Here is a 15,589-nt window from a genome sequence, read left to right on the forward strand (position 1 = left end):
GCAGGAGGGGAAGGCACTCTATGAGGTGGATTGATTCAGTAACTGGGATAATCGGGATGGGAGTGTCAGAGACAGTGCGATTGGCACAGGACAGAGCAGAGTTTAGGGCTGTTGTACATAGTGTTGCTATGAGTCACAAGCCACTCGACGGTACATAACAACAAGAACAGGGTATTAGTTGAAGTTTAATAGTGACTGTATACATCAGGATTCTTGACATTATTACCTATCTTTTGTATGAGTTTGAGAATGCCAAACTTATACAAAAATTTTTAAAATTTTCCATGTAGCGTACTGATAATTATCTAACACTTGGAAAAGGAAGATACAAATTTGTTTTGCTGGCTCCTATTTCTTAAGGGCACTCTGGTGACCTATTGATAAAGAGTATGCTCCCAACCCAGAGGTACATGGTTCAAATTCACCAGCTGCTTTGTAGAAGGATTGGCAATCTTCTCTTTTTAAAATAACTGCCTCTGAAAACCCACTGGAGGATCAGCTGGGGTCAGTTCTGACTCAAGAGTCCACAATAATTTGTTTTGTAAAGCCACAGTTAGTGTATTTCATTTCATACTTCAAGGGCTATAGGATGACAACCATTAATCTTGCCTTTTTGCAGCTTTAACTATTAATCCTAAATTGTTTTTCTTAAAGGAGAGGTTCTGCATTTTTAACACAGCCACAGATTCCTAGACACTGGAACAAACAAATAACTTTGGAACAAACAAAATTTTTGTTCATGTTTCTTAGGAGGGACATATATTGACACACAGCACTGGGAAATGAAGTAAAAGAGATTGCACCAAATGGAAAAATCTAATTGGAAATTCCATATAAATAAAGTTCAACACTACTTAAATGTTAATTGTGAAGATTAATGAAGTTCAACAATTTATTGAGCAATATTCTGGGATTTAGGAAGGATTTCTAGTTTGTGTCCTTGCCATTATTTTAAAATTTGTTTCTGTCTTACTCATTGTTATTTCAACCCAATTCCCTGCAGCTTCAGAGAACCTTATGAAACTTACAGGAGGGGAGGAAATGGTTTGTGTCCTTTCTTTTCTTTATAAAACCACAAGGTTAGATAAGGCTGGACACCCTCTGCAGTTGTTGTTAGCTACTGTGGAGTTGATGCCTCGCTCGTGGTGACTCCTTATACAATGAAACGAAGTGTTAACCAGAAATGCTGCCTGGTCCTGTACCATCCTTAAGGTTCCTTTTTAATCAGCCCTTTGTGATCCATTAGACGTTTATTGGCTCACTTTTAAGAAGTATATAGCAAGGTTTTGTCCATCCAGGAAGCTCCACTGTAGCCTGTTCAGCTTGGTAGTAAGACAATATACCCTCCGCTGAATGATAAGCAAGGCACTAGGTAGTTGGGAATCACACTGAGGTTCTCTGTTGTGGAGGCAAGAATTCTATAGAGAACCACTACTGCCGTCTGAAAATCCTTTAGTGACACTCTATCCCAGAACACTTAATTGTGCTCCTTCAGACCCTGTACATTGACCGAGAAGCATTCATTCAAACAAAACAAAGGGATATCACATAGTTTAAAATCAGAAAATGTATGTATTAGGGCAGTAGTCTTACACCACACTTAATCAATTTGTACATAGAATTTTTAATGTACAAATTGCTGAAGATCCCTACTGATGGTTATCCAAAAATGACTGAAAGAGTACATCAACAGAGAACTATCATAATACAGGCTGGCTTTAGAAGACATATATTGACGCACAGCACTGCGAAATGAAGTAAAAGAGATTGCGGTGAATGGAAAAATCTTAAGGTTAGCCACAATTTGTTGTGATCCACATAGTCAAATGCCTTTGTATAGTCAATGAAACAGAGACATTCCTCTGCTAGTCCACAATCAACACACAGTCAAGAAATCAAAATGTGTTATTAATATATGTCCCTCCTAAGAAACACGGACAAAAATTCCGTTTGTTCCAAAGTTATTGCTTTGAATAACTCATTCTTCTTAAGGTTCTTTCTAAGATCCGTCTGACATTGGCAATAATGTCTTTGGTGCCATGGCCTCTTCTGCACAATTCTGTGTTATTGAATTAGTTAGATCTATTGTCAAATATCTCTATATAATGTACTAAAGAAGAAAGAGAGAAGTTTAAATACTAAAGTGCATCTGACCCAAGCCAAAATATTTTCACTTACTTCATTGTTGTTGATGTTGTTAGGCCCTGTTGAGTTGAGTACAGCTCATAGTGACCCCATAAACAGTGGATCTGAACCCCGTCTTATCTTGTACTTTCAGACACACTAGAGCCCATTGCGGCACTCACCACATCAATCCTGTTGGTTGAGGGTCCCCCTTTCCTTCACTGAACCCCCACCCTTCCAAGCATCATGTCCTTCTCTGAAGAATAGCTCTTCCTAGAAACCTGCCAGAAGTACATGAGGCAAAGCCTCATCATTCTTGCCTCCAAAGAGCAAGCACTCAGGCTGCACTCTCTCCAAGATATGTTTATTTGTTCTTCTGCCAATCTATGGGATATTCCGTGTTCTGCAACACCACAGCTCAAAGAGATCAATTCTTCTATCATCCTTATTCATTGTCCAGCTCTCAGATGCATATCAAGTGATCACAAAGATTATGCCCTGAGTCAGACATACTATAGTCCTCAAACTGACATCATTACTTCTCAACAATTTGGAGAGATCCCTAACTGCAGACTTTCCCAATGCAATAATACATCTCCTGATTTCCTGACTACTGGTACCAAGGGTGTTAATTGTGGATCCAAATAAAATGAAATTATTGACAGTTTCAATCTTTTCTCAATTCACCATGATGTTGCCTATTGGTCCAGTGGTAAGAATCTTTGTTTTCTTGACATTGAGATGCAATCCATGCTTAAGGCTGCATTCCTTGATCCTCTGCAACAAGTGCCTCAAGTCCTCCTTACTTTTAGCAAACAAGTTTTTGTCATCTGCATAACACAGGTTATTGATGAGTCTCTGATCCTGATGCCTCATCCCTCTTCATAGAGCCCATCTTCTTGAATAATTTGCTCAGCAAACAGATTAAATATGTATGAAGAGAGAATACAACTCTGAAGCACTTCTTTTTTAATTTTAAACCATGCAGTGTTTCATTTTTCTGTTCACACAATAGCCTACTGGTCCAAGTATAGGTTTTGCATGAAAACAAATAAGTGCTCTGGAGTTCCATTCTCAATGTCAACCACAACTTGTTATGATCCACACAGTCAAATGCCTTTGCAGTCAATAAAGCACAAACAGACAAATTTCTAGTATTCTCTACTTTCACCCAGGATCCATCTGACTTCAGCAATGAAGTTCCTGGTGACACATCCTCTTCTAAATCTTGCTTGAACTTATGGCAGTTCCCTGTTAATGTACTGTCCTAGCCATTTTTGAATGATCTTCAGAAGTCTTTCACTTGCATATGATATTAATGATATTGTTCAATAGTTTCTACATTCAGTTGGATCACCTTTCATGGGAATGGGAACAAATATGGACTTCTTCCAATTTATTGGCCAGAGAGCTGTCCAACAAATTTCCTGGCATAGACTGGTGAGTGTATCTACAGCTGTATCTCTTAATTGAAACAAGTCAATTGGCCCCTCATTGATTCCTGGGGCCGTATTTTTGCCAATACCTTTGATGCAGCTTTCACTTTCTCTTTCATTACTATTGGTTCCTATTCATATTGTACTTTCTGAAATTCCTCAGTATCTACCATTTCCCTTTTTTGTACTGTGATTCTCTGTATTCCCTTTCATCTTCTTTTGATGCTGTCTGGGTCATTCAATATATTGTCCATAGCATATTTTCAGTATTGCAACTCGAGGTTTAGATTTGTTTTTCTGTTCTTTCTGCTTGAGAAATGCAGACCAAGTTCTTCCCTTTTTATTCTCCAATTCCAGTTCTCTGCACATTCCATAAAACTTTGCTTTGTCGTTTTACTTTGCCCTTTGAAATCTGTTCAGCTTTTTTATTTCTGCATGTTTTTCCTTTGTCTTAGCTTCTCAACACTCTTATGCAATTCTCAGATTCTTTTCTGGCATTCATTTTGGGTGGGTTTTTTCCCCCTTTTTCTTCTGTCTTCATAATTACCTTTGCTTTCTTCATGAATGATTCCTTGATATCATTCCACAACTCATCCAGTCTTCGATCATTGGTGTTCAATGTCTCACACTTATTTCTAAAATGATCTAGAAATCCAGATGGAATAGATTCAAGATCATATCTTTGTCCTTGTGGGCTTATTTTAATTTTCTTCAGTCTCAGTTTGAACTTGCATGAGTAATTAGTGGTCTGACTCATAGTTTGCCCCTGGACTAGTTTTGACTGCTGATATTGAGATTGTCCAACAATTTCTTCCACAGATGTAGTCAGTCTGATTCCTATACAGCCCATTAGATGAGATCATCCATGTGTAAAATTGTCATTTGTGTCTTTTTAAAAAGATATTTTCAATGGTGCTGGAGAAGAGTCTTGAACATAACATGGACTGCCAAGAAAACAAATAGGTCTGTCTTGGAGAGGGTTAAACCAAGTCTCTCCTTGGAGGCTAGGATTTTGAAGCTTTGTCTCACTTACTTTGGGCACGTGGCCAGAAGAGACAGGTCCTTGGAGAAGGACATCATGCTTGGAAGGGTGGAGAGACAGCACAGGAGAGGAAGACCCCAGAGGAGATGGATTAGTGAGACTGGCTCAGGAGAGGACAAGGCTAGAGCTGCTGTTCATAGGGTCCCTATGGGTTGCAGGCAATTTGATGGCACATAACAACAACAACAAATCATTTAAAATACAATTTAATCATTCTGTTTGCAGCCTCATTTCTATCGCCAAGCCCATATTTTCCAACTACTATTCTTTCTTCACTGTTTCCCACATTTGCATGCCACTCACCAATTATCACGAAGTCATCTTGATTGCATGTACAGTCAGTTTCAGACTGCAAGATTTGGTAAAAATTCTCAATTTCTTTCTTTTGGTCTCTAGGTGTAGGAGAGTATATTTGAATTTACTTCATATGCATGTGAAATTTGGACAATAAATAAGAATGACAAAAAATAATTTATATTCTTCAACTAAGTTGTTGACAAAGAATATTAAATATTTCATGGACTACCTAGAGAATAAACATCTGTCTTGGAGAGAGTACATCTAGAGTGCTCCATATACTTTAAATAAGCTGACAGAAGAAGAAGCTAGTCCTTGGAGAAATCAAGTTTAGAAAGGCTGAAGGGAAGAAGCTGCACTGCAATCCCAGAGGTGCATGGTTCGAATCCGCCAGATGCTCTACTGGAGAAGGAGGAACAATCTCCTCCTGTACCAGTCAGATCTGATTTGACAGTACACACACACAAATAATAAAAATTTAAAAAAAAATTTTAAAAAGAAAGGCTGAAGGGCCAGAGAAGAGAGAAAGATCCCCACTTGATGCAGTGACTGCAACAAGGGACTTAAGTACATTGAGCAACTGTGAAGATGGCATAGAAAGTGGTAGGGTTTTGATTTGTTGGACTCAATGACAACATATAAAACTAAAACTAAAAGGGGGAAGTCACTCATCACCTGTGAAGAACTTAATTCCTGAGAAAGTGACTCTAACACCGAAGAGTCAGTATAACTGGGTCTTCTTAGATCATGAACTAGGGAGGGTCTTAATATAGGAGATTATTCACATTGTCTTTTCTGTTTGATACGACACGCAATACCTACCAAATACTGACAGAAGGGTTCACATCCATAACATCCAGATTGTTTAAATAACATTTTAAGTAACAGTTGCCATCTAAAATAGATTGTTAATGTCCTCCATTATATTTATGCAACTTCTCTTTTCAGCTTTTGCTGAGCTAATGGTTCTCTATTTCCATCTTGCTATTTATAATGCACTGATTTTTTTTAACCAAGAATCGTTAATCTAATCCACAAGATTTAAATCCACAATCTGAGTCCATTGCCAGTGCTAAAGTATCACCATCTTAATGACATTATTTAATCAAAGAAATGTTTCTGGGCACACATTTTCAAGGTTACATGTAAGTAAAAATATTCTAATACTTCCAGATTGCAACTCACATTCCTTGTACTTTAAAATACTCCAGAGAGATTGCTGAAGACATGAGTGTACATTTCATGAAGATAATAATAATGGAAAAAGCCTCCTTTTCTCAATGCATGTATTTGGACATTTATTACACTTGTTTTCCTTTCTTTACTATGTCATCAACACTGGCTGCACATTCTTTGAATTGCAGTAAAGAACTTGGCTGTCTAGACACAACAAAATAAGAACACAATGCTTACTTCAAGTAAATCACTAACTTGTGTTAGACAACAATGAGTAGAAAGATTGTTCCAACAATTTAACTCTATTAAATTGAAGAAATCTAGAACTAAATTACTGCATTTGTTTCACATTTTGTATCTTATCTTTTCCTTTCTATGAGTAACATTTTGTTTTGTGTTTTTAAGAAAATGCCCCAAAATGCAGAGCTTGCACAAATTCTTCCACAATCTTATGTTCACATGGGATAATTTGCATATAATATACAATATAAGCTTTGCTGAGCACACTTAGAAGTAAGAGATGTTTCCTACTGGTTCTCTTGACCTTCATTTGAAAAGCCCGAGTCTAGCCTCTCCATTATTATATTTGCGTAACTCAAGAGTGCACTTGGTACCTTTAGTTTATGGATATGGAAATCAAGCTCTAAATAGTGCTGTGTGGACTCAGTTATATTAATTACCTTAAAACCAAGCAAAACTGATGGAACTTCCTCTATGTCAGAAGTGATAGGCCAAAAAGTACTTGGGTATCATTAAGTTGATCCCAATCAATGTCAACTTTCAGGGACAGAGTAGAACTGCCCAGGAGGGTTTCTCAGGCTGCAATCTTTACAGGAATGGAAAGCCGTTTCTTTTCTTCTATGGCATAGTTGGTGGCTTTGAACAGGTGACCTCTAAGTTAACAGTCAAGCTCTTTACCATTACATTGCCAGTGCTCATTCAAACTCGTGATAAAAGCAAAAGCAAACAAAAACCCAACAAAACCTCTAGAATTCCTGGCAATTAAGTCTAAATTGACTTACAAGTGACCCTCCCGCAGATTTTTGGGGGCTGTAAATGGCATGAAAAGATATTGTCCATCTTTTCCCCAAGGACCTGATGGTGAATTTGACCACCAAACACACATGAGCTTTGGGTTAGCAGTATGATTCCCCACACTGCTACACTTCCCATTAATTAAACTCATAGTAATAATGTTGTTGTTATTGTTGTTATTGTTTTTGTTATGTGTGTCAAGCCATCTGAGACTCATAGCAACCCTATGTACAATAGCTCTGAACCCTGTCCCATGCTCAGCCAGTCTGTCTCCAACACACCTACTCCTATTATCTCATTGAGTCAATCTATCTCATCCTGAGTCGTCCTCACTTTTCTGTCCCTCCACCCTTCCAAGCATGATGTCCTTCTCTAAGACTACATGCTTAAATTTTGTGAGATAAAAATTCTTAAAGTATGTGAGACAAAATTCTTTCCTCCAAAGAGCAACTTGGCTCACTTTCTTCAGGACAGACCTGTTTGTTCTTTTGGCAGGCCATGGTATGTTCAATACTCTTCTCCAGCAATACAACTCAAAGGCCTCAATTCTTTTTCTGTCATTCTTATGCATTTTCCAGCTTTCTGATGAATAGCAAGTAATTGCAAAAATCATAGCCTGGGTCAGGTGCACCTTAGTCTCTAGACTGACATCATTGCTGTTTAGCACTCTGGAAAGGTCCCTGACAGCAGAATCCTCAAAGCATTAGTAGTGTAGATTAATATAAGAGAAAAAAGAAAAATTTAGTGTATCTGGATATGTAATTTGTCTAACTAAGACTCTTTAAAAGTAAAAAGCCCTCCATATTCAGATTTTCATCTGCTCCTTTTGGTTAAAACTATGGAACACAGACAACTTCTGTTGTGGTTAGACATGAGAGAAGTCAGGAACATGCTTCATAGTTCCTCTAAAGGAGTTTTTAAGTCTTCATGGAAATTTCTTAATTTGTACTATTAAGCTTCTTTTGTGATGCTCTACTGATTTTGTTTGTTAGTTAATAAATTACATTTAAATCCTGTCTTAAATGAAAGATTTCTTAAGCCACAGATTACTCCCATATTCCCTTTACAAGTCCTTCAAATGAGAGTGCTGAAGCATTTAACTCCACATGGACTGTTGGTTAGGAGAGTTGAAGAAGCTCCACCTTCCTTTATTAAAACTGCCGTGTATTGATATTAGGAAGCCTGGCATTCAGAACAATACTGGGTTCTTTTGGTGCTAATTTTTGTAAAGGAAATCTTAAAGAAGTTACAAGCTTTTCTTTTTCCTTGTTCAGATTTTTCATTTAGCATCAAAACACAAAAATCTATTCCATACAAATCTTCACCAATCTTCCTTTAGCACTCGAGCCCACTTGTGTACACACACACACACACACACACACACACACACACACACTCTGTATTTCAGCAATGCTTCATACTGCACATCTGAATTTCACTATCCCTAAACAGAAGAGAGTAAAGGCATAAACCCAGAGATGTGAGGATTTAGTAGTGACTGGTCCACCCAACCATGGAATTTGTTTGAAGTTTCATGTTTTGAAATCCTGTATTTTATTTTTATGACTACTCCAAATTTTTCATTTGACTCCATAACATATCTCTGCTTTAATATAAATATTATGTCTCAAGGAACTAAGAAGTTACCAAAACTAATATGCTGACAAGGTAGATTTTCTGTGGCTTCCTTCACATACCCACTGATACTAGTCAAGGACATCCATTTGAGAGTTTGGAAACACAAATGTGCATTTAACAAAACACTAGACTATGATTTGACATAATTTTCTGAATTATCGATCCAAGTTCTACCAGGCATTCCAATAAACAACGCCAAGCACAGTTGGAGCTTGGGGCGGGGCGGAGGGTGGTGAAGTGGGCAGACAATTCTAGATCTTGCATATGGTCGGCAGTAGTGTCAGAGCAAGAAGGCAGCTAAATGTGGAGGAAGTCATTTGTTTTTGAAGGGACTCTGATGGCACTATGGTTAAGACATTTGGCTGCTAACCAAAAGGTTGACATTTAAAAGCGTCAGCCTTTTTGTGAGAAAAGATGAGACAGCCTATTGCCATAAAGATTTATAGCCTTGGAAACTCGATAGGGCACTTCTACTCTACCCTTCAGGGTCTATGTGAGTAGGGATTAAATTGATGGTCGTGGATTTATTTATTTAATACCCGAGGATATTTACCTACTCCTTTCTGATATCCAAGCATTGAATTAGATAATTACCTAGAAACAGAGAAACATAAATTACAAGACCTATCTAAAGAAGTTTGCAGTTTAGCAAAAGAAATAAGACTTGGAAATAGGAAAACACATCAAAGTAACAAAGAAAAGTAACAAAGTACAGAGACATACTAAAAGCTCTTAAACAGAAGAAATGGCAAGGACTAAGGCAGTAGCAATGACATAAAAAGAAAATGCCATCAAATCTGTCGTTTCTATTATCCTAAAATCTTTCTGGGGTTAATAAGATTCGATGCAGGGTGAACTAAGTATAAATTGTCAAGAAAGAAATTCTCCATCTCTGACCTGAGCAAGCCAGTGTATAATAGGAGCATATGGAGAAGGGAAAGGGCTTTTTGGGTTTTTTAAAAAAAATGTAATACAGGAAGAAAATATGTTAGATTCCGGTTGAAACAAGTTGGACTTGCAAATGGAAATCAATTAGATTGATAATTTAGAGGTTGAAAGAGATTTAGAAATTTGAGCTGGAGATTTTTTTGAAAATTAAAAAGTTTTAAGTGAAGAAGTAAAACAGTTTTCATAATTAAAAGTTGTTGATGTCAGATGCCATTGAGACACCACAGCGACCCTAGAAGCAACAACAGATCTGAACCTTGACCTATGCTGTGCTATCGTCACCGTCCCAAGATCTCTGTCCTTGCTCAAACTCATTGTCCGTGTATCAATCCACCTTTTTTATCAGCTTCTTCTCTTTATCTGACCTTCAACTTTCCCCAGAATAATATAAATAGTTGATTTTTTTTAATTTAAAAAAAAAAAGCCAACAGCAAACCAACTCATCATTATCCCGTCAGAACTAACGCATGGCTAATCCTCTAGCAGATTGAGAAGGCTATACATCCCCAGGAAGGAGATTGCTCATCTTTCTCCTACACAGACGCTGACAAGGAGAGTTTTGAGTTAATGCATAGCATATGGCATGAAGGAAGACAAACATACAGCTCTGATAAAAACAAGCTTTAAATAGAGCAATGGAAATCAACAAAGACTGAAGAAAACTGGCCATTGAATAAAGAGAAAGATCACAAGAGTGTGTTTTCTTAGAAACACAGAACAAAGAGTGCTTTTTAGAAAGAGAAAGTGTTCAAGCATGCCAACTTCTTTTGAAAGAGCAAGCAACTGAAAAGATGATTTTAATGGCTTGTGTGTCATTCACCGAATATTGATGATTCAATGGTAGAATTCTCTCCTTCTATTCAGGAGGTCCAGTTCCCAGAAGGCAGCACCATCCATCCATCAGTATACATGAATATGTTGTTCTAACAATCAAGCATGATGTCCTTCATTCTTGGAAGGGTGGAGGGACAGAGCAGTAGAGGAAATCCCCAGATGATTTGGATTGATACAGTAACTGGGACAATGGGAATTGGTATGTCAGAATTAGTGAGACTGGCTCAGGACAGGGCAGGATCAAAGCTGCTGTACATAGGGTCACTATGGTCACAGGTAACTCAATGGAACATAACAACAATGATCAAGCATTACAGGGGTGGTGAGGATAGCGCAGCATGGGGCAGGGTTCAGATCATAGTGTTACTACGAGCATAGTTGACTTGACAGCACCTATCAACAATGCTGAACAGGACAGTGGGACTTTCAGAGTAAGACAGACTAGGAAGGCTTTATGATACACTTCTGAATATCACAACAGTCTGATTTGCAACCTGTGGGATAGTGCTTTGTTCTGTTTTTAATGGAGTTATCATGAAATAGGGGGCAGCTCCACAAGATCTAACACCACCAAATGTCTGAGTGGAAGTAGTTTCTGGACCCTAGGATAGGAAGCAGTAGGTTGTTGTGCCTTGGAAGCCAGCAGGACATAAAAACAGCAGAAGCAACAATTATGGGCAATTTGATCAAACTTTTGACTATGATAAGCCAGAGAAAGGGCTGCAGCTAGAAAGAAATCGGAGGTCCAGGGAGTTCTGTTTGTTTGGTGTGCTTGCCATCTTGTTTGTTTTACATAGTACATGCACTTGAACTCAGTGGGCAAAAAAGAACAAAAACTGAAGGTTGTTGGAGATGGAAAAGAAAGTATCATTCTCAAAATCTCAAAGAAGCTCAGAAATAAAGTAGATCTTTTCCACCAAAACAAGAGAAAGGAGACAAGAGGAAAATGAAGATTCTCATAGCCGTGTGCAGATTGGTAGTGACATACCGAGGTACTTCCTATTTGATGGCTTCTCTCTTCTTTCTCAAGACCTTGGCAAAAAATAAGAGGTGAGGGGCAAGGCCTGAAGTCAAATGTTAAAGGTAAATGGATTAAATTTTAAAACACAATAAATAAGCACATTACACAAGAAGCTAGACTCTATGAAGAGGAGGGTGGCATCAGGATTGGAGGGAGACTCATCAATATTCTCCGTTATGCAGATTGCACAACTTTACTTGCTGAAAATGATGAGGATTTGAATCACTTGTTGCAGAAGATCAAGGAATGCAGCCTTCAGTATGGATTGCATCTCAATGTCAAGAAAACAAAAATTTTTACCACTGGACCAACAGGCAGCATCATGATAGATGGAGAGGAGATTGAAACTGTCAACAGCTTCACCTTGCTTGGATCCACAATTAACACCCTTGTTACCAGCAGTCAGGACATAAGGAGTTACATTGCCCTGGGGAAATCTGCAGTTAGGGGCCTCTCCAAATTATTGAAGAGTAATAATGTCAGTCTGAGAACTAAGGTGCGTCTGATTCAGACCAGGGTATTTGTGATTACTTGCTATACATCTGAGAGCTGGACAAGGAATAAGGATGACAGGAAAAGAATTTATGCCTTTGAGCTGTGGTGTTGGGGAAGAGTACTGAACATTCCATGAATGACCAAGAGAACAAATAGATATGTTTTGGAGAGGGTGCTTTTTGGAGGCAAGAATGATGAGGCTTTGCCTCACATACTTTGGGAATGTTGCTAGGAGGGGCTATTCCTTGACAAGGGACATGATGCTGGGAAAGGTGAAGAGTTAGAGAAGAAGAAGACCCTCAACTAGGTGGACTGACATGATAATTTCTGCAATGGACTCTTGTGTGTCAGGAATTGTGAAGATGGTACAGGATTGAGTAGGGTTTATTGGTTCGACTCAATGGCATCTAACAACAACATAAGAATAAAGGAAGAATTTATTCACAAAATAGAGCGAATTATCCCTCTATATTCTGGGCCTAGTTTTAATGGTGATTTTGAATTTAGTAAGTATTAGTCATCGTGGAGTTCATGTGTGTGTGTTGTTTTCTTTTGTTTCAATTTTCTGTAACAGTACTCAGAAGCTCAGAAAGAAATTTGAAGAATGTAAGTTCATTACTTTCTCTAACCTAAATGTGAAAGGGCACAGTCTGGCTTATTTCAAGAAGATCATTTCTAAAGCCATTTTCATGAATAATTTATTTACTCCAAAGGCATAAATACATTCCTGTTGCCTTTATTCTCTTAACCAAGTCGCTTCTCCCTGAAGCGAGGGGCAGGCCATGGAGGTCTTGCCCCAGTGAAGATGGTTCCAGCTACCACACTGGGAGAAGGGACAAAATCTAAATAAACAAATTAGATATGTCCTTAACTTAAAGACAGTTGTTATGCAATACGTATGTATGGAGTTCAATATCAGTTAAAGAAAAAAACGTAAACCCTTCCTTAGAATTAATAAATAATTTAGGCACCAAAAGAATTTCTATTTAACCTGTCAGAAAGAAAGTTTTCAAATCAAGAGAGGGGCTAATTTGACATGATGTTACTGGCCAAGTTTTCCAATTCCTACTACTTACGGGGGATTTGTTTCTGAGCCTGAGGTTGAGCTGAATTTACAGAGAGGAATTAAATGGCCTCAATGGTGTAGATTGAAGTGCTGCAGAGTCAAGCAGACTACAGAAAAGAGCTTTGTAATCTTAGGAGAGCTGGCTCTAACTCTCTCTTCCCTAATCACATGCTCAGAGCATTTGTGTGGTATCACCAAAATGATGGGTGCTGTAAGGACTATGTGGGAATGCTGTGATCATGAGTAAACTACGACGAAATGAAGAAAAAGGAATAAAGGAAAAGGACAAAAAAACCAAAGTAAGAGGTCAGAAGTTGAAGACATTTTAAAGGAAAAGTGCATATGTGAATAAAAATAGTGACAAGATAGAAGAATGCTGAAATGCTGTTGTTGTTAAGTGCCATCCAGTTAAGTATGACCCATAGTGACCTTATAAACAAGTATAAACCCTGTCCTATCCTGCACCATCCTTATCATTGCTGACACACTTGACCCCATTGCTGTGGTCACAATGTCAATCTATCTCATTGAGGGTCTTCTCTTTCAATGACCCTCCATCTTTCTAAGCATGATGTTCCTCTCAAGGAATAGCTTCTGCTAACAGCATGCCCAAAGTATAAAAGATAAAACTTTGCCATCCTTGCATCTAAGAAGCACTGTCATTGCACCTTCTCTGAGACAAATCTGTTTGTTCATTTGACAATCCATCAGATATTCAGTAGTCTTCTACAATACCACAGCTCAAAGCAACTATTCTTCTGTCATCCTAATTCATTTTGCAACTCTTAGATGCATAACATGGAAATATATCATGGCTCGAACCAGGCTCACCTTACTCTTCAAGGTGACATCATAGCTTTTCAGGACTTTAGAGAGATCACTGACAGCAGACTTAAGCACCGTTATTCCTCTCCTGATCTCCTAACTGCTGATACTAAATCCCAGTAAGATTAAACTGTTGACAATTTCAATCTTTTCTCCATCTATCATGATGTTTTTCCTATTGGCACAATGGTGAAGATTTTTGTTTCTTGATGTTGAGCTGTAATCCATATTGAAGGCTGTATTCCTTGACCGTCTATAGCAAGTTTCTCAATTCCTCCACCCTTTCAGCAAGCAAGGTTGTATCATCTCCATCAGACAGGTTGGTAATGAATCTTCCTCCAATCCTGACCCCACTTTATTCTTCATAGAGTCAAGTTTCTGACATAATTTGCTCAGTGTGCAGACTGAATAGGTATGAAGAAAGGATACAGCCCTAATGTACATCTTTCTTTATTTTAACCATGCAGTATCCCCTTGTTGTGTTCAGACAACAATGTGTTGGTACAGGTATATATTTTGTATAAGCATAATTAAGTGTTCTGGAATTCTCTTTTTTCTCAGTTTAGCCATAGTCTATTATCACCCATACAGTCAAATGTTTTTAAGTCAATAAAACAGAGATAGGTATTCTTCTGGTATTCTCTGCTTTCCTCTAGATAAATTAGTAATACTATTAGCCAAATAATATCATAGAAGTATATACAATATATACACAATCTACAATATGCTGCTGAGTATGCCCCAACTCTTACTACTCCTACATGCAGAACAACACCCTGTCCAGTCTTGTACCAGCCCCATAATCTTCACAATACTTAAACCCATTGTGGTCATTGTATCAATCTATTTCATTGAAGGTTTTCCTTATCTTTGTCAATTCTCTACTTTTCGAGGCTTGATTTTCCTTTCCAGGGACTAGCCCCTAAATATACTAATTTTGTTTAGATAGTTGCTTGCAGGGTTTTTTGTTGTGGTTTTTTTTTTTTTCATCTACTAAGCAAATTTCCAGGAAGAGTGCAAACGGTCATTACAAAGACAGAAGAGGAAAAGAAGACCAAAATGGATGTCAGAAGAGACTCTGAAAATTGCCCTGGAGCACAGAGAAGCCAAAGCAAAACGAAGAATTGAAGATACTAAAGAATTGAAGATTTCAAAAGGCAGCACTCGATGACAAAGTAAAATATTACAATGAAATGTGCAAGGAGTTGGAGTCAGAAAATCAAAAGCGAAGAACACGCTCAGCATTTCTTAAGCTCAAGGAACTGAAGAACAAATTCAAACCTCGAGTTGCCATAATCAAGGATGCTTTAAGCAGAATATTAAATGATCCAAGAAGTATTAAAAGAAGATGGAAAGAATATACTGAATCATTGTATCGGAAGGAATTGGCAGACACAGAAGAATTTCATGAAACAGCATATGAGCAAGAGCTTATGGTGATGAAAGAAGAAGTTCAGGCTGCTTTGAAGGAAATAGCAAAAAACAAGGCCCCAGGAATAGATGGTATACCAATTGACGTATTTTACCTAACAGGACATGCTCACCAAGTTGTGCCAAGAAATCTGGGAAACAACCACTTGGCCAACTGACTGGAAGAGATCTGTATTTGTTCAAATTCCAAAGAAAGGTGACCCAACAGAGTGTGGAAACTA

The sequence above is a fragment of the Elephantulus edwardii genome, unplaced genomic scaffold (assembly GCF_000299155.1).
Source record: "Elephantulus edwardii isolate Elephantulus edwardi_28Jun2011 unplaced genomic scaffold, EleEdw1.0 scaffold00002, whole genome shotgun sequence".
Taxonomy (NCBI): domain Eukaryota; kingdom Metazoa; phylum Chordata; class Mammalia; order Macroscelidea; family Macroscelididae; genus Elephantulus; species Elephantulus edwardii.